This window comes from Stenella coeruleoalba (assembly GCF_951394435.1).
Source record: "Stenella coeruleoalba genome assembly, chromosome: 1".
Classification (NCBI taxonomy): Eukaryota; Metazoa; Chordata; class Mammalia; order Artiodactyla; family Delphinidae; genus Stenella; species Stenella coeruleoalba.
In genome coordinates this window covers 184,497,448-184,521,719 of record NC_137169.1, presented here as the reverse complement: position 1 = coordinate 184,521,719, position 24,272 = coordinate 184,497,448, and the positions used below count along the sequence as shown (strand labels likewise).

At 37.5% G+C, this 24,272-nt stretch overlaps 1 protein-coding gene across 6 annotated transcripts in view; it reads left to right on the top strand.

The window, feature by feature from the left end:
* Window positions 1–24,272, top strand: part of DNM3 (dynamin 3) — a 570,555-nt gene that overhangs the window by 169,213 nt on the left and 377,070 nt on the right. The window lies entirely within an intron of this gene.

Sequence of the window (24,272 nt, the reverse complement as noted above, 5' to 3'; positions counted from 1 at the left end):
TGTGTAAGATCAGAGAACGTTTTTGAAGGATGGGCAATATTCATACCATGTTTGTGTGTTGATGAGAATGGACCAGAAGAGAGAGAAGATTGTTAAAGAAGAATAGAGATGGTATAAATATAGGAGAAGCAGGATAAAGACAGGATAAATATATGAGAAAAATCCTTGATTAAGGGGAGTGGGAATGTTACATGAGGCACCTGTGGGAGTCCTTGCCATAGATAGAAGAGAATTAGATTGTTCTCCATTTTAAGAGTACAAAAGGCAGAGGATATGGATACAGATGAGGTTAGCTGGTTAGACTGATTGGTGGAGAGATAGCTTTCAACATATTGAGTTTATTTATGTTGGTGTAATATCCACCTATCTTGATAGGTTCTAATGGTCATATAATAAAGACGCCATGTTTACACTGCTGTTCAACATGACTAGAAGTGACACTAGTATCTTTGTGTTTTATAGATACTGTTATACCCTCGCTGAGCAGTTCATCCTAAAGAGGCACTCACATTTTCTGTATAAAAGCAGAAGAGTCAGTCCCAGCAGTGGTACTGATTTATTACTTGAGCATGGGTTCATTACCCATGAAGACTCTCATTGTGCCTTTTATCTTCTAGGCACAGCAGTTTTTTAGCATTACCCATCAAGCTTGTTGTCTACAATAGAGGGGTGTTTAAAGGCCTCACTAGGGAGGCAAATGTGTCTGGAAATTCCTTTCATGGTGATTTATTTCACAGCAAACAAATTTCATTTCTAAATCTAGCATGACCAGAGGTCTTCCGGAAGTATAAAAAACACTCCAAGAGGAATGTTAGACCTCTGGTTGGGAAAGAGGGCACCATTTTCTCTTGAGATGAAATTTGTGAATTGGTGAGAATTTACCAGGAGGCTGGAGGCATACTTCCTTATTTGTTTTGTGGAGGTGTGTCCAACCTACCTCCTCAAGGTTTTGCCTTTCCACAAGTCTCCGTATTCAATCTGGAAAAAGTTAGTTCATAGGTGATGTAAGCTGATACTCATTGCCCTTTGGCAGCACTTAGCAGTTGCCAAAGCACCTTACTTTTCTATCTGGTCATGGAGGTGCTGGAGGTGCTGTTAGGTTAAACAGAAGCTTCAAGCATCCAGGCGTTAAGTCAGCATTCAGAATATGATGAATATGTTTATAAAATGCAAATGTAAGAGCAATCCATGGAGAAAACCTATTTTCCAGTCAGTGTCTCTTTCTCTGCAGCTATTCTTTTTTCCTAATTGGATTCTCGTTTTACCTTGAAATTCTTAGCTTAAATAGTTGACCATATTAAAAACAATTAATACAGTTGTTCCTCAGTGCCCCTGGGGGATTGATTCCAAGAGGCCCTGCAGATACCAAAATCCATGGATGTTCAAGTTCCTTATATAAAATGGCATAATGCAATGAATACAGTTCACCCTCCTCACCTGCAGGTTTTGCATCAGCAGATACGGAGGGTCGACTGTAGATATTAAGTAATTAAATCAAGAGTGCAAACCCTACCGGATATTAATTGAATCAATTAATATTTGTGAAGCTATCTGATTCTTTAAGAAGAAATAACCTAGTGTGTTAACTCATACAAGGCATGTTTTGAATTCTTAAGGGATATATTTTTGAGCTTATATTTAGCATGAGTGCGACTCTTAAAATCAATTAGTTTGTTTTTTTTTTCAAATGGAGGAAATGCTAGGAACAAAGGCTAAAACCAAAATATTTCTGGTCTTTGAAAAAGTTGTTTTACATTCTTTCTGTTTAATCAATCATTCTTTTAAATTAAACATCTACTATGTACTAAGCTTGAACAAGGAATACATTAGATATCTGCTCTAAAGAAAGCAGGGACCACAGATATACATGACCTTACAATCCTGTGTGATCAGAACTTTGATAGGAGGTGTATGGAATATATCATCATAATATTATACTCTGAAGCCTGAGAATTACAGATGCATATTTCAAATTCATATTGCTATTTTACATTTGTACTTGAATTTCAAGAGTTTCATGTGTATACAATTCGAATAAGTTTGTTAAATCTTATGTTAGAAATCAGCCTCTTTGCAAAGAGAGTAGTTCGTCTGAAGATTGATAAATAGGCTTGCCCAAGTGTAGAGAAGAACTTCCATTTGAGCTTTAAAAAGTATGTTGTCTTAGAATTATATTTAAGATTATATCTAGATTTATATGTCATATATAAATCACATCTAGATTTATGTATGTCATAAAAAGTATGTTGAATCTTAGAATTGGAAACATGACAACAAAAAAATTTCATCTTAATAGGCTTTAAAAAGATTTTTTACAAAAGTGTGTACTTCTTGATATGCTATTTTTGTTGGGAAAAATAAAATAACCTTGATTATGAAATTCACTGTGAAAGAAAGAGAATAGATTTAGAATTTGAATAAGGATATAAATAAATAAATAAATTTAATTCTTTTAAAAAACAGGAATAAAAGAGAAAAACATGAAGACATTGGTAACAGTGAATGTTCTATTAAAATGGAACTTGTTATTGTCATCAAGATTGTATCAGTACGAAAGGCCACTAAGATGTGGATTACTAAAACTGACACGTTCATTCCTTTTGCCACTGGGGGTCACTGTAAAGACGTTGCTTGAACAAGTCTAAAATTTCCTTTTGTGGCATTTGAATGTAGAAATTTAAATGTGAAAAAGAAACACTATTTATTAGAAAGACTAAAAATATATATATAAGAAAGAAATAAGACATATTCTCTTGTTCCCTAAATTGCATATTACTGATCTGAATCTTTCTTAAGACTTCTGTTTATATTGATATATGTATGTGTTGCATTGCTATTCAAAGTGGAAGTGTTTAATTAAAGTGACTTTAGCATTATAGAATAATTGTATTCTCATGTGTTTCTTGTTTCAAAATTCAAAGATATTTAAAATACAAGTAATAGTTACCTATGCAATTAAAACTTACTCCTGAATTCTGATATGACCATAAGCTTCTAACATTCCCGTTAATGTAGATAGAAACATACTCTATAATCCATCTCCAGAATATCTGTCCAAACCAGATCTATATATTTATTTCATTGACAGTATAAATAAAAATATCATTAAAACAAAACAAAACTCTTCTAAATTTCTATAAGACCCTCATTTTCCATGGCTTTCAGAATCTCTCTCTCCTTCCCTCCAGCTCTATCTTCCTTTGCTTTCTCTTCTCTCTGTTCTTCGTCTAACATTTCTTGAGTGCTTGTTATAATCCTTGAATAGAAGGAGAATTATTTCTTCCACTGAGACAAGAGTGAAGTAAGAAATTTAGTACATGCAGATAGAGGTTCATCTGTAGATATCTGGATAAGCATTTGAAGAATTTATTGCCTATTGACTTAGGTTTTTTTCTCTTAAGTAAGAAGCAAGGCTATAGGCTGAGAAGGAACTGGGAGACAGGGTGGTGGTGGTGGTGGGACAGTAAGGAGAATAGGAGAAAAGGGAGTTGTGTAAGATGTTTGAGGAGAAAGGTATTTTGGACAGCCACTGTGGGGAAAGAGAGAAGGAGAAAGTGGGCAACATTAAAGGACTCCACTGAGGCCAGAGCCATCTGCACCAAGGCTTCAGGATTTTATGATTCCCAGGAACACTCAGCAGCGAAGGATTTTGAGAGGCAAATACTTGGATTGCTTTTGGGTCAGAATTCTGCGGGATCCATTGGATGGAAGGCAAAAGAGTTGAAGATATTGGAAAAATAATAGTTAGAAAGATGAACTGTGAAATCCTTGGAGGAAGGGAAGAAAGGGAAGCCAAAAAGGACCCATAAGTTTTGGGGAAAATGGGATGGTTCAGGGATGAGGTTCCAGATAAGACTGAAGAATATCAATGCATTATTCATAGTAGGTGAGTAAAGAAATTGTAAGAATAGGAGTTTGTGGTTAGAGACTAGAATATTAGAGTTTATAATTTACAGTTGAAACAAGTCCAGATAATAAATGTCCAGGATGTGGTCATGGGAGGAAATTGCTAAAATGACATGCAGGTGAAAATCATTGAATTTTCAAGAAACTAAATACATGAAGAGAAATGAATACATCGTCCTCACATACATTGATGCTGCCGGTATAATGGTGGAACTAAGGGTGGTGAAGAAGACCCTGATGCTGAAACCTGCAATAAAGAGGGTGTGTGTGTGTGTGTGTGTGTGTGTTTGTGTCTGAGTGTTGAAGATGGGTGTTTGGGCATTTGGTAGATGACGGCAACAAGGAGGAACAGAGGGTGCTATAACCAGATGGTGTAAGGCTCCAAAGCAATATTTTATATGAAGGTGGAAGATTTTGGTTTAGAACAGAACTGAGGAGTAAGAACATTAACCTTCATTCTCTTTTCTTCCACCAGAGGGGCATGAAGGAAAGAACTAGATGAAGGCAAGGAGGTGAGAGCTATTGTTTAGACCAGAGCATGAGTGTGTTGGAGTAATATGGTGACAATAAAGACAGTTCCAGGTGGCATAGTGCAAAGGATTGGCAGAAAGGCAGCAAAGGGAGGAAGTGGGAAGCATGTCGAAATGAAAGTACAAGCTGTTCTGCTGAAATAACCAGGAAACATTCTTAAGAAATGTTGCCTTAATAAAGAAAATACACTAATAAAAGCATAAGACATATAAAAATTACATTTTAAAACAGTACAGCCTAGTGGTTAATAGCACAAACTCTGGAGCCAAACTTCCTGGGCTTGAATCCTGGCTCTACCACTTACTAGCTGTGTGATCTTGGGCAAATTTCTTAATCTTTATATACCTCAGTTTCCTCATCTGTAAAATGGGGATAATACTACTACCTTCCTTATAAGATTGTTATGAAATTAAATGAGTTAATATCCACATAGTATTTAGAAAAGTGCCTGGCACTTAATAAGCCCTGTAAAAGTACTACATAAAATTAACATACTTCGTTGGTTAGAAAGTAGGTTTGTGGCTGTTGAGTTTCAGACTTAACAAAGTTATTTTTCCTGCAGGAATTTCTGTGATAAAAGCCAATAGTTGCTGTATTTTCATGAAGTTTATATCTGTTAAACCAAAGTCTTACTCAGCAAAGTTAACCCTTGCTTTCTACTTCCTTCTTGCTTGTCTCTACTTAGGGTTGCCAACATTATCACTTGTCTAATGCCCCTTACACATTCATGTGTTGTCACCTTTATAACCCATGATGATGCACAAAGCCAGAGCCAGTTGGGTTACCTATACAGTTGTGTGCATGGTGTGTGTGTGTGTGAAACACAGTTTCTGGTGATGGTGCCTATAGTGATCTATATAATGAAAATCATGTTCCCTATTTAGTAGGTCCCAGTGGAGCTGATGGACTTAATAGAAACTTTTGCTGTAGGAGAAATTCCTGTTCAGATGAAGGACAGATGACCCGAGAAGCTTGGATTTGATTTGGGAGTGAAGGATGACATTAAAAGAGATCTGGTGCTATCAGCCAGTTCCAAGTTAACCAACTGCAACTTCAGTTAAAAGTGTTTCCACGCTATTGCCAACAGAGTCCCTGGATGGTGTTCTGAACCAGACCATTTTGTAGTCAGCAGTCTGAGCTATCTGTTCAGGATTTCAGATAGTTTGCTGAGGGCTATGAGTGGGGCATTATTAGTTACTGTCTGCAGTTAAAACCCCTGTATGAGAAAGGTAAGAGTGGGAAATATATAACAGTCCCAGGTCTACAGCAATGATGGAGTCCTACTGGGCAGGCATTGTGAAGACTTCCTAGCCTGGCAGTGAAAGAAGTTTATTGATTAAATCCTAAGTGTACTTTCGGGGAGGAACTTCCTTGTCTGCTGTCCAGGGCTCCACCTTCTGGGAGTTTCTTCCTTGTCCATTATCCTCTAAGACATATGTGAAGTGGAAATGAGGGATTATAACCTTCTCTGGAGATGCATAGCTTTCACAGCCTGTTGTCTACTTGTAAAATCTTGGGGTCATAAAGGTTTTAAGACTCAAACTATGAAAGGCTTTTTCAGGGCAGGCTTTTTGTTTCTTTGGGAATACAATTTCTTAAAAAACTCATTAAGCCTTAACTATCTGCTTCTAGTTAATTCCAGGTACAAACAACTACACCAAAAGCTTTTTCCTAGGCATAGATCTTAAAAGATCTTAAATCTGTTCTTTTGTTTCCTTGCCACCAATACTCTTTCCCCACCCGTCTTCTCTCTCTTTCAACTTATTACGGTTATCTTCAGGCTACCTGAGACTATTGGCTTGGGTAGGGAGGTATGTATTTTAAGTGTAAAGTCTGATGAGTTTTGATGAACATATACACTCATGCAACTACCATTACAACCAAGATAAAGAACATTTCCATCACCTATAAAAGTTCCCTTGTGTTCCTTTCTAGTCAGTCCCACCCTGGTCCCCTAGTCCTGGTGCCAGGAAACCACTGATCTGCTTTTTGTTGCAATCTGTCAGATTTGCCTTTAGAGTTCTATATAAAATGGAATCATCCAGTAAGTACTCTTGGTGCCTGGGTACTTCTGCTCAGCGTAATGTTTTTGAGATTCATCCATGCTGCTGCATGTTTTAGTTCATTCTTTTAAATTGGGGAATAGTATTTCACTGTGTGGCTATGCCACATTTTGTTGATTCATTTACCTGTTGATGGAACTTTAGTTTTCTCCAGTTTTGGGTGATAACAAATAAACAGGTAAAGCTGCCATAAATATTTATGTACAAGTTTTATATGTTTTCATTTCACTTGGGAAAATAACAGTGGAATTGCTGGACTATTCACAATAGCCAAGACATGGAAACAACCTACATGTCCATCGACAGCTGAATGCATAAAGAAGACGTGGTATATATATGCAATGGCATACTACTGAGCCATAAAAAGAATGAAATAATGCCAATTACAACAACATGGATGGACCTAGAGATTATCATACTAAGTGAAGGAAGTCAGAGAAAGACAAATACCATATGATATCACTTATATGTGGAATCTAAAATATGACGCAAATGAACCTATCTACGAAACAGAAACAGACTCACAGACATAACAGACTTGTTGCCAAGGGGGACGGGGTTGAGGGAGGGGTGGAGTGGGAGGTTGGGGTTAGCAGATCTAAGCTATTATATATAGAATGGATAAACAACAAGGTCCTACTGCATAGCACAGGGAACTGTATTCAATGTCCTTTGATAACCAGAATGGAAAAGAATATTAAAAAGGAATGTATACATATATATAACTGAATCACTTTGCTGTACAGCAGAAATTAACACAAATTGTAAATCAATTATACTTCAATTAAAAAAAAAGTGGAATTGCTGGGTAAGTGTATGTTTAATATTTTTAAGAAACCACTACAAATTTTATTCCCAGCAGCAATATGTGAGTGCTTCAGTTGCTCCACATGCTCACCAACACTTGGTATTATTAGTTCTATTTTAATTGTAGTCATTGTAATGTCTGTGTAGTGGTATTGATTTGCATTTCCCTTACGACTCATGGTGCTTGGCATCATTTCATGTCCTAATAGGTCATTTGTAAATTTTCTTTTGTGAAGTGTCTGCCTATTTTAAACTGTCTTCTTAGTATTAAGTTCTGAAGCTTAAGAAAAATGCTGATGCAGATTTTATTATGTAATGCAAATATATTCGCTCAGTCTATATCCTTTCTATATATTTTAAAAACAAGTTTTAATTTTGATGGTGTATAATTTTAATTTTTAGAATATGATCCACATTTTTTTTATCCTAAGAAATCTTTGCCTAATCCAAGTGTGCAAAGATTTTTGTCCTATGTTTTCTTCTAGAAGTTTTGTAGTTTCAGGTTTTTGGTTCTCTTAAAATTTTTATTACTATTCAGAAAAGCTTAACCCAAATGGTGTTAACTGAGGCACCAATTAACTTTTGACCCAGTAGGAAAAGATGCAATACAAAAATAGTAAAACTAGGACAAAATCAAATACACGAAGCACTTACATACATAAGTAACATTCAAAAGCAAGCTAATTGTAAAATATCTCAATATTCTATTACATTATAAAGTCACAACTAATATAAATCTAAAAAATGTAGCTGGATCATTTTCCTTTTTTTAAAAAAATTTTGAATTTTATTTTATTTTTTTATACAGCATGTTCTTATTAGTCATCAGTTTTATGCACATCAGTGTATACATGTCAATCCCAATCGCCCAATTCAGCACAACACCATCCCCACCCCACCGCAGTTTTCCCTGCTTGGTGTCCATACGTTTGTTCTCTACATCTGTGTCTCAACTTCTGCCCTGCAAACCGGTTCATCGGTACCATATTTCTAGTTTCCACATATATGCGTTAATATACGATATTTGTTTTTCTCTTTCTGACTTACTTCACTCTGTATGACAGTCTCTAGATCCTCCCACGTCTCAACAAATAACCCAGTTTTGTTCCTTTTTATGGCTGAATAATATTCTATTGTATATATGTACCACATCTTCTTTGTCCATTCATCTGTCGATGGGCATTTAGGTTGCTTACATGACCTGGCTATTGTAAATAGTGCTGCAATGAACATTGGGGTGCATGTGTCTTTTTGAATTATGGTTTTCTCTGGGTATATGCCCAGTAGTGGGATTGCTGGGTCATATGGTAATCCTATTTTTAGATTTTTAAGGAACCTCCATACTGTTCTCCATAGTGGCTGTATCCATTTACGTTCCTACCAACAGTGCAAGAGGGTTCCCTTTTCTCCACACCCTCTCCAGCATTTGTTGTTTGTAGATTTTCTGATGATGCCCATTCTAACTGGTGTTACCTCATTGTAGTTTTGATTTGCATTTCTGTAATAACTGGTGATGTTGAGCAGCTTTTCATGTGATTCTTGGCCATCTGTGTGTCTTCTTTGGAGAAATGTCTATTTAGGTCTTGTGCCCATTTTTGGACTGGGTTGTTTGCTTTTTTGATATTGAGCTGCATGAGCTTCTTGTATATTTTGGAGATTAATCCTTTGTCAGTTGCTTCATTTGCAAATATTTTCTCCCATTCCGAGGGTTGTCTCTTGGTCTTGTTTATGGTTTTCTTTGCTGTGCAAAAGCTTTGAAGTTTCATTAGGCCCCATTTGTTTATTTTTATTTCTGTTACTCTAGGAGGTGGATCAAAAAGATCTTGCTGTGATTTATGTCGAAGAATGTTCTTCCTATGTTTTCCTTTAAGAGTTTTATAGTGTCTGGTCTTATATTTAGGTCTCAAATCCATTTTCAGTTTATTTTTGGGTGTGGTGTTAGGGAGTGTTCTAATTTCATTCTTTTCCATGTAGCTGTCCAGTTTTCCCAGCACCACTTATTGAAGAGACTGTCTTTTCTCCACTGTATATCTTTGCCTCCTTTGTTATAGATTAGTTGGCCATAGGTGCGTGGGTTTATCTCTGGGCTTTCTATCTTGTTCCATGATCTATGTTTCTGTTTTTGTGCCAGTACCATATTGTCTTGATTACTGTAGCTTTATAGTATAGTCTGAAGTCAGGGAGTCTGATTCCTCCAGCTCCGTTTTTTTTTCCCTCAAGACTGCTTTGGCTATTCGAGGTCTTTTGTGTCTCCATACAAATTTTAAGATTTTTTTGTTCTAGTTCTATAAAAAATGTCATTGGTAATTTGATAGGGATTGCACTGAATCTGTAGATTGCTTTGGGTAGTATAGTCATTTTTACAATGTTGATTCTTCCAATCCAAGAACATGGTATATCTCTCCATCTGTTTGTATCATCTTTAATTTCTTTCATCAGCGTCTTATAGTTTTCTGCATACACGTCTTTTGTCTCCCTAAGTAGGTTTATTCCTAGGCATTTTATTCTTTTTGTTGCAATGGTAAATGAGAGTGTTTCCTTAATTTCTCTTTCAGATTTTTCATCATTAGTGTATAGGAATGCAAGAGATTTCTGTGCATTAATTTTGTATCCTGCAACTTTACCAAATTCATTGATTAGCTCTAGTAGTTTTCTGGTGGCATCTTTAGGATTCTCTATGTATAGTATCATGTCATCTGCAGACAATGACGGCCTTACTTCTTCTTTTCTGATTTGGATTCCTTTTATTTCTTTTTCTTCTCTGATTGCTGTGGCTAAAACTTCCAAAGTATGTTGAAAATAGTGGTGAGAGTGGACAACCTTGTCTTGCTCCTGATCTTAGAGAAAATGGTTCCAGTTTTTCACCATTGAGGATGATGTTGGCTGTGGGTTTGTCATATATGGCCTTTATTATGTTGAGGAAAGTTCCCTCTATGCCTACTTTCTGGAGGGTTTTTATGATAAATTGGTGCTGAATTTTGTCGAAAGCTTTTTCTGCATCTATTGAGATCATCATATGGTTTTTCTCCTTTAATTTGTTAATATGGTGTATCACATTGATTGATTTGCATATATTGAAGAATCCTTGCATTCCTGGGATAATTCCCCCTTCATCATGGTGTATAATCCTTTTAATGTGCTGTTGGATTCTGTTTGCCAGTATTTTGTTGAGGATTTTTACATTTATATTCATTAGTGATATTGGGCTGTAGTTTTCTTTCTTTGTGACATCTTTATCTGGTTTTGGAATCAGTGTGATGGTGGCCTCGTAGAATGAGTTTGGGTGGGTTCCTCCCTCTGCTATAGTTTGGAAGAGTTTGAGAAGGATAGGTGTTAGCTCTTCTGTTAATGTTTGCTAGAATTCTCCTGTGAAGCCATCTGGTCCTGGACTTTTGTTTGTTGGAAGATTTTTAATCACAGTTTCAACTTAAGTGCTTGTGATTGGCCTGTTTATATTTTCTGTTCCTTCCTGGTTCAGTCTCGGAAGGTTGTGCTTTTCTAAGAATTTGTCCATTTCTTCCAGGTTGTCCATTTTATTGTCATATATTGCTTGTAGTGATCTCTCATGATCCTTTGTAGTTTTGCTGTTTCAGTTGTTACTTCTCCTTTTTCATTTCTAATTCTATTGATTTGAGTCTTCTCCCTTTTTTCTTCATGAGTCTGGCTAACAGTTTTATCAATTTTGTTTATCTTCTCAAAGAACCGGCTTTTGCTATCGTTTTTTTCATCTCTTTTTCATTTATTTCTGATCTAATTTTATGATTTCTTTCCTTCTGCTAACTTTGGGTTGTTTTTTGTTCTTCTTTCTCTAATTGCATTAGGTGTAAGGTTATGGTGTTTATTTGAGATGTTTCTTGTTTCTTGAGGTAGGATTGTATTGCTATATACTTCCCTCTTAGAACTGCTTTTGCTCCATCCAATAGGTTTTGGGTCATCGTGTGTTCGTTGTCATTTGTTTCTTGGTATTTTTTGATTTCCTCTTTGATTTCTTTAGTGATCTCTTGGTTATTTAATAGCGTATTGTTTAGCCTCCATGTGTTTGTATTTTTTACAGATTTTTTTCCTTTGATTCATTATCTAGTCTCATAGCATTGTGATCGGAAAAGATACTTGATACGATATCAATATTATTAAATTTATCAAGGCTTGATTTGTGACCCAAGATATGATCTCTCCTAGAGAATGTTCCATGAGGACTTTAGAAGAAAGTGTATTCTGTTGTTCTGGGATGGAATGTCCTATAAATATCAATTAAGTCCATCTTGTTTATTGTTTAATGTGTCATTTAAAGCTTCTGTTTCCTTATTTATTTTCATTTTGGATGATCTGTCATTGGTGAAATTGTGCTGTTAAAGTTCCCTACTATTGTTGTGTTACTTTCGATTTCCCCTTTTATGGCTGTTAACATTTGCCTTATTTAATGAGGTGCTCCTATGTTGGGTGTATAAATATTTACAGTTGTTATATCTTCTTTTTGGATTGCTCCCTTGGTCATTATGTAGTGTCCTTCTTTGTCTTGTGTAATAGCCTTTATTTTAAAGTCTATTTTCTGTGATATGAGAATTTCGACTCCAGCTTTCTTTTGATTTCCATTCGCATGGAATACCTTTTTCCATCCCCTCACTTTCAGTCTGTTTGTGTCCCTAGGTCTGAAGTGGATCTCTTGTAGACAGCATATATATGGGTCTTGTTTTTGTATCCATTCAGCCAGTCTATGTCTTTTGGGTGGAGCGTTTAATCCATTAACATATAACGTAGGTATCGATATGTATGTTCCTATTACCATTTTCGTAATTGTTTTGGGTTTTTTATTGTAGGTCTTTTCCTTCTCTTGTGTTTCCTGCCTAGATAAGTTCCTTCAGCATTTGTTGTAGAGCTGGTTTGGTGTGCTGAATTCTCTTAGCTTTTGCTGGTTTGTAAAGGTTTTAATTTCTCTGCCGAATCTGAATGACGTCCTTGCTGGGTAGAGTAATATTGGGTGTAGCTTTTTCCCTTTCATCACTTTAAATATGTCCTGCCACTCCCTTCTGGCTTGCAGAGTTTCTGCTGAAAGATCAGCTGTTAACCTTATGGGGATTCCCTTGTATGTTATTTGTTGCCTTTCCTTTGCTACTTTTAATATTTTTTCATTGTATTTAATTTTTGATAGTTTGATTAATATGTGTCTCAGCATGTTTCTCCTTGGATTTATCCTGTATGGGACCCCCTGTGCTTTCTGGACTTGATTAACTATTTCCTTTCCCATATTAGGGAAGTTTTCAACTATAGTCTCTTCAGATATTTTCTCAGTCCCTTTCTTCTCTCTTCTTTTTCTGGAACCCCTATAGTTTGAATGTTGATGTGTTTAATGTTGTTCCAGAGGTCTCTGAGACTGTCCTCAATTCTTTTCATTCTTTTTTCTTTATTCTTCTCTGTGGTAGTTATTTCCACTATTTTATCTTCTAGGTCACTTATCCGTTCTTCTGCCTCAGTTATTCTGCTATTGATTCCTTCTAGAGACTTTTTAATTTCATTTATTGTCTTCATCATTGTTTTTTTGCTCTTTAGTTGTTCTAGGTCTTTGTTAAACGTTTCTTGTATTTTCTCCATTCTATTTCTAAGATTTTGGATCATCTTTACTATAATTACTCTGAATTCTTTTTCAGGTAGACTGCCTGTTTCTTCTTCATTTGTTTGGTCTGGTGGGTCTTTACATTGCTCCTTCACCTGCTGTGTGTTTCTTTCTTCTCATTTTGCTTAACTTACTGTGTTTGGGGTCTCCTTTTCACACGCTGCAGGTTCGTAGTTCCCGTTAGTTTTGGTGTCTGCCCCCAGTGGGTAAGTTTAGTTCATTGGGTTATGTAGGCTTCCTGGTAGAGGGGACTGGTGCCTGTGTTCTGGTGGGTGAGGCTGGATCTTGTCTTTCTGGTGGGCAGGACCACCTCTGGTTTTGTGGTGTCTGTGACCTTATTATGATTTTAGGCAGCCTCTCTGCTGATGGGTGGAGTTGTGTTCCTTTCTTGCTAGTTGTTTGGCATAGGGTGTTCAACACTGTAGCTTGCTGGTCATTGAGCGGAGCTGGGTCTTAGTGTTGAGATGGAGACCTCTGGGAGAGCTTTTGTTGTCTGATATTATGTGGGGCTGGGGGGCCTCTGGTGGTCCAATGTCCTGAGGTCAGCTCTCCCACCTCAGAAGCTCAGGCCTGACACCAGCCAGAGCACCAAGACCCTGTCAGCCACATGGCTCAGAAGAAAAGGGTGAAAATGAAAGAATGAAAGAAAGGAAAAAATAAAATTAAAAAGTTACTAAAATAAATAATATTATTAATAATTAAAAAAATTTAAAAAGTAATAAAAAATAGAAAGAAAGAAGAGAGCAAGCAAACCAAAAAACAAATCCACCAATCATAACAAGTGCTAAAAACTGTACCAAAAAGAAAAAAAAATGGAGAGACCAAACCCTAGGACAAATGGTAAAAGCACAGCTATACAGACAAAATCACACAAAGAAGCATACACATACACACTCACAAAAAGAGAGAAAGGAAAATAATATATTTATCTATATATAAAAAAAGGAAGAGAGCAACCAAATCAATAAACAAATTGACAAGTGGTAATAAACTCTAAATATTAAAGTAAGATAAACATAAAACCAGAAACAAATTAGATGAAGAAAGCAAACCCCAAGTCTACAGTTGCTTCCAAAGTCCACCACCTAAATTTTGGGATGATTTGTTGTCTATTCAGGTATTCCAGAGATGCAGGGTACATCAAGTGGATTGTGGAGATTTAATCCGCTGCTCCTGAAGCTGCTGGGAGAGATTTCTCTTCCTCTTCTTTGTTCGCATAGCTCCCGGGGTTCAGCTTTGGATTTGGCCCCGCCTCTGTGTGTAGGTTGCCTGAGAGCATCTGTTCTTCGCTCAGACAGGACGGGGTTAAAGTAGCAGCTGACTGGGGGGCTCTGGCTCACTCAGGCCGGGGGGAGGTAGGGGTACGGAGTGTGGGGCAAGCCTGTCACGGCAGAGGCCATCGTGACGTTGCAGCAGCCTGAGGTGCACTGTGTGTTCTCCCGGGGAAGTTTTCCCTGGATCACGGGACCCTGGCAGTGGTGGGCTGCACAGTCTCCCGGGAAGGGAGGTGTGGATAGTGACCTGTGCTTGAACACAGGCTTCTTGGTGGCTGCAGTAGCAGCCTTAGCATTTCATGCCTGTCTCTGGTGTCTGCCCTGGTAGCCATCACTTGTACCCATCTCTGAAGTTCGTTTAGGTGGTGCTCTGAATCCCCTCTCCTTGCACACCCCGAAACAATGGTCTCTTGACTTTTAGGCAATTCCAGACTTTTTCCCGGACTCCCTCCCGGCCAGCTGTGGCGCACTAGCCCCCTTCAGGCTGTGTTCACACAGCCAACCTTAGTCCTCTCCCTGGCATCTGAACTCCCAAGCCCAAGCCTCAACTCCCAGACCCCACCCGCTCCAGTGGATGAGCAGACAAACCTCTCAGGCTGGTGAGTGCTGGTCCGCACCGATCCTCTGTGCCGGAATCTCTTCGCCCTGCCCTCCGCACACCTGTTGCTGCGCTCTCCTCCATGGCCCTGAAGCTTCCCCCCACCACTCCCTGTCTCCGCCAGTGAAGGGGCTTCCTAGTGTGTGGAAACTCTTCCTCCTTCACAGCTCCCTTCCAGAGGTGCAGATCCTGTCCCTATTCTTTTGTCTCTGGTTTTGCTTTTTTCTTTTGCCTTACCCAGGTATGTGGGGAGTTTCTTACCTTTTAGGAGGTCTGAGGTCTTCTGTCAGCATTCAGTAGTTGTTCTACATGTAGATGTTTTTTTTTTTAACATCTTTATTGGAGTATAATTGCTTTACAATGGTGTGTTAGTTTCTGCTTTATAACAAAGTGAATCAGTTATACATATACATATGTTCCCATATCTCTTCCCTGTAGATGTATTTTTGATGAATTTGTGGGCAGGAGGGTGATCTCCATGTCTTACTCCTCTACCATCTTGAAGATACCACCCGCCCCCACCCCAGTTAGCTATTTACCAGTCCTCCTCCAAACTATCAAGGTCTTGAAAAATAAGGAAAGCCTGAGAAACTGTCACAGCCAAGAGAACCCAAGGAGACAGGATGATCCACTGTAATGTGGCCTCCTGGAAGGGGTCAGTTCTGGAGGCTGCAAGTCCCCAGTCAGTGGGCCATCAGGGTTGGTTTCTGCTAAAAGCTTTCTTCCTGGCGTTCAGATGGCCACCTTGCTGTGTTCTCTCACATAGTGGAGAGGGCCTTTTTATGTTTCTTTAAAGGGTGGGTCTACAGTAACCTTTACTGAGGTTCGATCCTTTTGGTATCTTTAATTCAACAGGTTTCTCCCCTCTGGCTGGTGGGACTTAATGATTCCCAGCCCTATGTGAGCTCTGGGAATTGTTTGGTTTAGCGCTCCCTGGAAGTTGTTTTTTGCCTAGCCTTGTGGAGTTTTACCTTAGGCATGCATGCATTCAAAGACTGGGGGAGACCCCTATGCACATTTGTAGAGCTCTTTCTATTCATAGCTCCCTTTTATCTGGCACAGGATCCTGTAAATTCTAGCAGCCTTGGCCTCCTTGAAATCCAATCTATGTCTCTTCAACTAAGCAGGACTGCTGGAATCTCTTTGGATTTTTCCTCCTTGCGTTGTTGTCCAGAAATTGCCTCCAAGTAGTAGTTGAATAATTGTATGACTTATTTTGTTGTTTCTCTTCTTTCAAGCATCATAGTCCTGTACAACCTATTATTTCATGTCTGAAAACTATTGTTTTATATATTTTATCAGTTTTCTAGTTTATAGCAGAAATGTGTGTCTGAACCCTATTACGCTTTTAAGCTAGAAAGAGAAATTACTGAGCTCCTTTGCTTAACTGAAATTCTTAGTGGACGTTCGCTGCTCAGAGCCTTTTCAGTCTATTTTCTTATTTGAGTTACAAGAACAGTTGGCTTTTTCAACCATTAAAAGACCCAGATTTCTAGCTTCTCTCTAATCCTTTCTTTTTCTGCTTGCAAAATAATAAATTTGTGAACTCATTTCTTTCTTAAATACCTTGCTTTAAGCAGCAAGGAACAATCAAGACAAATTAACATCCAGGCCCTTTTCAATAGCTTCTCCTTTCAGTAGGCACTTAGTCTGCCTTACAACTTATCACATGCGGCAGGTTTACAAAATACACAGCTACTGTATAACATGAATCTTCATCTTTCCATGTTGCAATACTTGTTCCCTTGCTACCTAATCTTGCTAAGCCAGGTTTTCATTATGGCAGCTCTCGTCTTCAGAGTACCATTGTTTGTACTGATATACAGTAATAAATAGACTGAAACATGTAGTGGTGCAAACAGTAGAAATGTCTATGCTGAGTTGATTTTCAGTGTAGTGTGGGGTAGTGTGATGTTTCTTGTCTATGACATCATTCATAGATGCCCAGATACTTATATTTGTCACCCATAGCGACTTAGGGACTTATTATGGTTAGATCCAGCAAGTAGAAGGTGAAAGAGCTGGCAGAAGAATACGTGGGAAGTTATACAGACCAAGCCTAGAAGTAGCACATATCACTTCACCCACTTCCACTGGTTAGAACTCAGTACAGGCAGATTATAAGGGAGATTGTAACTCAATTGTAAGGGAGATTTGAAAATATAGTTAAGCTGTGTGCCAAGGAAGAGAAAGAAAATGGATTTTGGTGGAGAAAAAGCAGGGAGATATAAGTATACAGGAGTCCCTCTAATACATGGGTATATGTTCCAAGACCCCCAGGAGATGCCTGAAACCGTGGAAAGTACTAAACCCTATATATTCTGTGTTTTTTCCCTATACATATATATTCGAGGTGTGACAGGAAAACTAGCAGGAATTTCTTTTTCCATCACAGTTTCAATAGAAGATTGATTTTTACCATTGATCTTTGCAACCTCAGCTTATGATTTTTTTCTTTCCTTATTGAGTTGAGAACTTGTTTCTTTTCGCTTAAAGGAAGCACTTTACAGCTTCTCTTTGGCATATCCAAATTGCCCTCATCACTACTCTTGTGCTTTGGGGTCATTATTAAGTGAAATAAAGGTTACTTGAACACAAGCATGAAGATACTGTGACAGTTGATCTGATAACCAAGAGGGCTACTAGGTAATTAATGGGTAGATACGCTGGACAAAGGGATGATTAACATCCAGGGTGATGGGGCAAGATGGTGGGAGATTTCATCAAGTTACTCAGAATGGTGCTCAATTTAAAACTTATAAAGTGTTTAGTTCTGGAATTTTTCATTTAAGATTTTTGGACAACAGTTGATCTCTGGTAAATGAAATCATAGAAAGTGAAACTGCAGATGGGGGTGGGAACTACTGTATGTGGATTCTTTTTCTTTTGTTCCTTCATGCCTTAGTCTGTTTTGGAGTACAGATTCTCAGTGAAAGAACCACTCTATACCTAAATTTTCTTACCTTTGGAGTAATTCTTTTTCCTTTCCCTCTCTTATATCCTGTCTCCCTTTGCCCTCTCTTTCTGCTCTCCCTTCCTTCCACAAATATTAAATCTTTCAAGTGCTGCGCTAGATTCTGGGTATAAATCGGTGAGTAAGATAGTCTCTGTTACCATAGCAACAGTAATTTTTATGTTTTCTATTATTTACTTAATATTTTACCTAGTATCACATGCAGTAATATTATCTGATGACTTTGAAAATGAGAACTGTGTTATTCAGAACTGTTGGAAAATAACAAGAAAATAATGTTAATGGAAAACTTATAGGAAAAAAAGATGAAACTATTCCTATTCATCACTGATTGCTTTCAGAAGTAAAATATTCCATAATCTTTGCCAAACAGAAAGAACAGCATTTACTTCAAACCACCCCCAACTCAAATACCACCAAAGCCCAAAACAACAACAAAAAAGATGCATTAACTGAAGGACATCTAATTTCCTAAGTCTGTTTTTAATTTTGCTGTATACATGTTTACACTAATTCTTCATTGATTTTGTTTTTCATTGCTGCCGTTTCAGTGTACACAGTGTTCCAGATTACCTTTCTGGCAACTGCTAATGTGGTTCGTGGCTTGGTTTTGTCCCATTTCTTAATTAGATGAAACAACACACTGCTTACAATTCAGTTGCCTATATAAATGGAAGAAATGGCAGTGTTCTTATAGGAAAATCACTGTATTGACAACAAACCTAGGTAACATGGTAGAATGGTATCATGTTTCTTTTTTGGAATTTGTATTTCAATTCTTGTCTAAACCTAAGAAAAGTAAACATGCTTTTTACTCATTTATTCATTTGATAAATAAACATTTATTGAGTTCCCGCTCTGTGTTTGGCACCTTATATGAATTGCTTGGAATATGTAGATTAGATGTTGTCCTTATTCTTGAAGAGATCATGGCTTAGTGGATGAGACAGACAAATAAGCAGATTCCTAGTGTCATGTAAGAACTATGATTTCAGTGTATGCAGAGAGCTCTGAAGTCACAGAGAAAAGGTTCCACACTTACACTTGTGGGAGCCTGATTAAGGACCTGCAGGAGAGGCCTATAAAGTATTTTGAAGGATGAGTAGGAAATAACAAAAAAAAGAAGAGAGGGAAGGATATTTGAAACTGAGAGGGATAGCATTGTGAAGGTGAAGAGGCAAGAATGCGTGATCACATGGAGAGCTACGACTTGAGTGTCACAGGAGCTTAGGACTGGAATAGAGTGGGAGTAGTGGTGAAAAACAAAATTGGTGAGATCACAATTTTCATTTATTGAGTGGTTTTTATGTACCAAATACTTTACATGTGTTATGTTATTTAATTGTCTTTAATTCATAGACTTTAGTTTTTAGAGCAATTTTACATATTCACAGAAAAACTGAGTAGAAGGTACAATTTCCATGTATGTCCTGTCCCCATACGTGCATAACCTCTCCAACTATTAATATCGCCCACTAGACTGGTACATTTGTTGCAATTGATGAACCTACATTGATGCTCAAAGTTCAGAGTTGACATTAGGGTTCACTCTTGGTGGTGTACACTCTATGGGTTTGGACAAATATATAATGACATGTATCCATCATAGTAATATCATACAGAATAGTTTTCACTGCCCTAAGAACTTCTGTGCCCCACCTTTTCATTCCTGCCTCCACTAACTGCTGGCATCCACTAATCTTTTTATTTTCTCCATAGTTTTACCTTTTCCAGAATGTCATATTGTTGGAATTATACACCATAAAGCCTTTTCAGATTGTCTTCTTTCACTTAGTAATATGAATTTAAGGTTACTCCATGTTTTTTCATGGTTTGATTGCTCATTTCTTTTTAGCACTAAATAATATTCCATTGCCTGGATGTATCACAGTTCATTTATCCATTCACCTACTGATGGACATCTTGGTTGCTCTGAAGTTTGGCAATTATAAGTAAAGGTGCTATGAACATCTGTATGCAAGTTTTTGTATGGGCATGTTTTCAGCTCCTTTGGGTAAATACGAAAGAGTACAATTACTGAATCATATGGTAAGATTATGTTTAGTTTTGTAAGAAACTCCCAAACCATATTCCAAAGTGGCTGTACCATTTTACATTCCCACCAGCAGTGAATGAGAGTTGCTAACATTCTCCCCATTCTTGTCTGCATTTGGTATTGTCAGTGTTTTGGATTTTGGCCATTTTAATAGGTGTACAGTGATATCTTACTGTTGTTTTAATTTGCAACTCCTTAATGGTGTATGATGTGGAACATCTTTTCATATACATACTTGCCACCTGTATATCTTCTTTGATGAGATATCTGTTCAGATCTTTCACCCATTTTTAAATCAAGTTGTTTCTTTCTCCCCCTCTCTGAAGCACAGGGAGATTTTTCTCAGATAGTCACTGTGAGAACCTGGTTGAGCTCCTAGAAGCAAAACTCACAAAAGTATGGGTACCCTCTATGACTGGGTCCCCCTGGAGTTTTTAACTCTTAGACTGCCCACACTGAGCTTCCAGCAATTCATCAATTACAGTTTAGGTTTTTCTGCCTAGGCCCTGGTTCCCACAGAGTTTTCTGCTTTTGTGTTTGTGCTCCAGTAAATTGTGATTCTCTGTATTCACCTATCTGTCTCTCCAAATTTGGGGGACAGTGGTTTGCTCTGTGGCTTCAGTTCTCTGATGAATCTCAGAAGTGTTGTTAATTTTTCAGTTGTTCACTTGTTAGGTAGGACACAGTGGCAACTTCCAAGCCCCTTACGTGGTGGACCAGAAACCAGAAGTCCTATTATGTAATTTTAAAACATAGGTTTGTTATTTCCTCATTTTATTGTTGAGTTAGAGTAAACATGTAACTTATTCTTCTGTTTGAAGTCATTTGAGAGTTAAAGGGGATGCTATTAATAATTATCCCAGACATCAAATGTAAACTGTGATGATTACCTTTTTGATGTGGTTATACCTGATGAGGAAACTAATGTCTCGGAGCTAACAAGGGAAACGGTTGGGACTTGAATCTAAACAGTCCAATCCTTGACTCAATGCTCTTAGATCTATGCTATATATAAGAATCAGATTTTTGAAGTGCCTTGTATGTTTTTTCTAGGTCTTCGTCAGGACTTGTCAGTACTCATCATTGTGGCTATTCTTTACTGAAGAGAAACATAATTGAAACAAAGTATCACACATTATTTATTAGCTCTTAATGTATTATTTAAAATTTTCCTTTTAGTTGGAGGGCAAGAATTTTATTACATTACTTTTTACTTTGCATACTACTCTACATAACCTCTTCTGAATCTGGAAGTTGTTCTCCTTCCCAGAATTCTGGACTTGAAAGAGACATCTAGTTAAACCTTTAGTTCTGTAGATAAAAAGGCCCAGATGATGTAAATAACTTGCCAAATAACACAGCTAATCACTTGTAGAATCTAGCTAAGAATTGAGAGGCAGAAAAAGATAGTGATTAAAAATGGAATTAGGTTGCCTGCCTTCTACACCCTACAGCCTGCAAGCCTTTGGGCAAGTGTATTTTTCCTTTCCAAGTCTCACTTTGAGGAAAGTGTAATTGAGAAATAATAGTACCTATCTCAGAGTTGTTTCAGGTCTGTGTCTGGCACATAATCAGGACTGAACAAATGGTCTCTATTATTATTTTTATCTGAATCTATATATTTCCAGTGAAGTGCTTTTAAAAACATGGTGCCTTTGAATCTCTTCAGGCAATGTCTTTTTGAGATCTAACAGTGTAGGTCTTGAGCCTGCCAGCAGGCATTCATTGATTATTTCAGTTGCCTACTTGTATAACTAAGAGTGAAAAAGAAAATAATTTCATTGGCCATTTCTGGGACACCACTAAGCATAGACTTTTCTGCCTTTTCAGAAATAGGGAGTAGTGAAGAAAATACTTTTAAAATTTAACTCTTATTTTTATTAATGTTATAAATGTACATCACTTCAGAAAAACCAGTCTCTAAGGCTTTTAATAAAAACTTTTAGTCCCTTGCCCACTCCTCCTGACTCTGGATTACTGATTTCCAGAGAATACCACTTTCAACCCTTCTAACTTTCTTTTGTTATTTACCTCCATATTTAAGGATTTGGCTGCCTCCCATACCCACATATACTTACACACACATATATACACTTACCTCCCCAATTCTACTAATATAACTATATCATATTTTGCTAAATGAATATTTATGATTCTAAAAATATTATTCACAACTGAACCATGTGTTAAATTATGATTAAATTTCCTTTCTTGAGTGATACTGCTGTCTTTGAGGTTGATAGTTGTCTCTTTTTTTGTTTGTTTGCATAGTCTACGTATCTGTCACCAGTGCATTCCCAACCTCTCCTACAGAAGTCTAAATCTCTTAATACCTTCAAAAGCATTAGGCTTTAAGTATCCTATCACTTTCATTTTCTTTTCTTGGTGGGGGAAGATATCTCTTCAGTAATCTTTGTCCTCTTATTCTAATAGATACTGACTGCTCTCCTGGCCTTAAACCGGGATCTACATCATCCTAAAAATTTCCTTCTTTTTCTGGTTAGATTGGATTCCCTGCTTCCTGGATTTCCTGTCTACTTCTTTGTTAGTTTGTTCCCATGTTTGGTGGAACACATCTTTTAGTAATTGTCCCTCCCCTCACACACAAAAAAAGGAGAAAGGGAGGTAAAATATTTTGAGATTTTGCATGTCTGAAAATATCTTTTTCTACTGTCACATTTATTGGTAATTTAGAATTCTAGTCTAGAAATTATCTTTCTCTCAGAATTTTGAAAACATTGCTCTGCGGGTTTTTAGTTTCCAGTTTGCTGCTGGGAAGACTGATGCTGTAATGTTCCCAGTATTATGAAATCTTATATGCCATATTGTGTGTGTGTAGGTATGTGTATGTTTTTCATATTGTGTTGGGCACGTGATGAGTTAATTCAATCCCTAAATTCATCTTTCACTTATAGGACATCTCATTGAATAGTATGTCCCCACATCTCCAACTGTTTCTGTTTGTCATTCTTTCTCTTATTGGAATGCCAATCATTCAGATGTTGTATCTCTGAATCATTTCTCTAGTTTTAAAAAAGTTTTTCCTTTCCTATTATTTACTTCTTTTTCTTTTGTTTTCTGGGGGGGTTCCTAACTTTGTATTCCAACATTATTATTTCTGCTCTCATATTTTTAATTATTATTATTATTATTTTTTGCGTTACGCGGGCCTCTCACTGTTGTGGCCTCTCCCGTTGCGGAGCACAGGCTCCGGATGCGCAGGCTCAGCAGCCATGGCTCACGGGCCCAGCCGCTCCGCGGCACGTGGGATCTTCCCGGACCGGGGCACGAACCCGTGTCCCCTGCATCGGCAGGCGGACTCTCAACCACTGCACCACCAGGGAAGCCCTCATATCTTTAATTATTGAAAATTATTTTTGTTTGTTCAAAAATTTCCTTTTTATGGCATTCTATTTTTGTCCCATGAATGCTATGACCTCTCCTTTCTGTCTGAGGATATTAATACAAATAATAGTTTTCTTCTGTATTTTGCATTATCTTTGTTTTCTTTAAGTTCAGCTTTATAATGTTTATTTGTTTTGGTCTCATATTAGTGAATCTCCTTGGCTGTCCATTGATATTTAAGGGTGAAATATTATCAGGTGGTTGGAGTTCTGTGTGGGTGTTCTTGAATTATGGAATGATAGACTTCACAGCAGAATGATTTATTGGACTATTTTAATTATTGTTCCTTCGAATATCAATATATATGTTTTTCTCTTGGAATGGTTAGTATCCCCAGACCATTGTTCCAATCTCTTGCTTGGGGGGTTAAAGTCTGCCAGCCATCTCTTTCCTGAAGTCAAATTAGGGAACTGGCCTGGGGAGGGGGGTCCCTGCCATTCTCTATGTAGAATTTACTTAATCATCCTCTTTTAATACCAGATCCATCCAAACCGGGCCAGGTACCCATGAGTTCAGAGTTTTTTCTAGTTCAGTCTTTCCAGAGAGTAAACCTTCACTGTCCTGTCAGGATGGACCAGGGCAGCTCCTAGCTATGTTACCCATGGAAATCTGACTGCTTCCATCCAGTATTTCTATTTTCAGCTTCAGCTGCCACCACCACTCTCCATAGTTTTCAGGGCTTTCTGTCCCCCAGGTCTTGAACCTTACTGAGATGCTGTGATGTAAATTATTTAGTTTCTGGACGTCTCCTTTTGTTGGCTTTCTTGGATGCAGTTTTCCTCTTTCTCTGATATTTTAAGTTGGTTAGCAGTCATCCAGCTAGATTTACAGTTTAAAAAATTTTCTGCATTCCTTTCCCATTTTCTTTGACTTTCTTGGTTTAAGCCTTTTAAATTAAAAAAAAAAAATTTTTTTACCACGATAAGCAGTATATTGGTTAAAAGCATGGACTCTGGAACCAGACTGCCCAGATCCACTTCTTATATGACCTTGGGAAAGTTATTTAATCTCCCTCTGCCTTAGTTTCCCCATCTTAATAAAATTAGT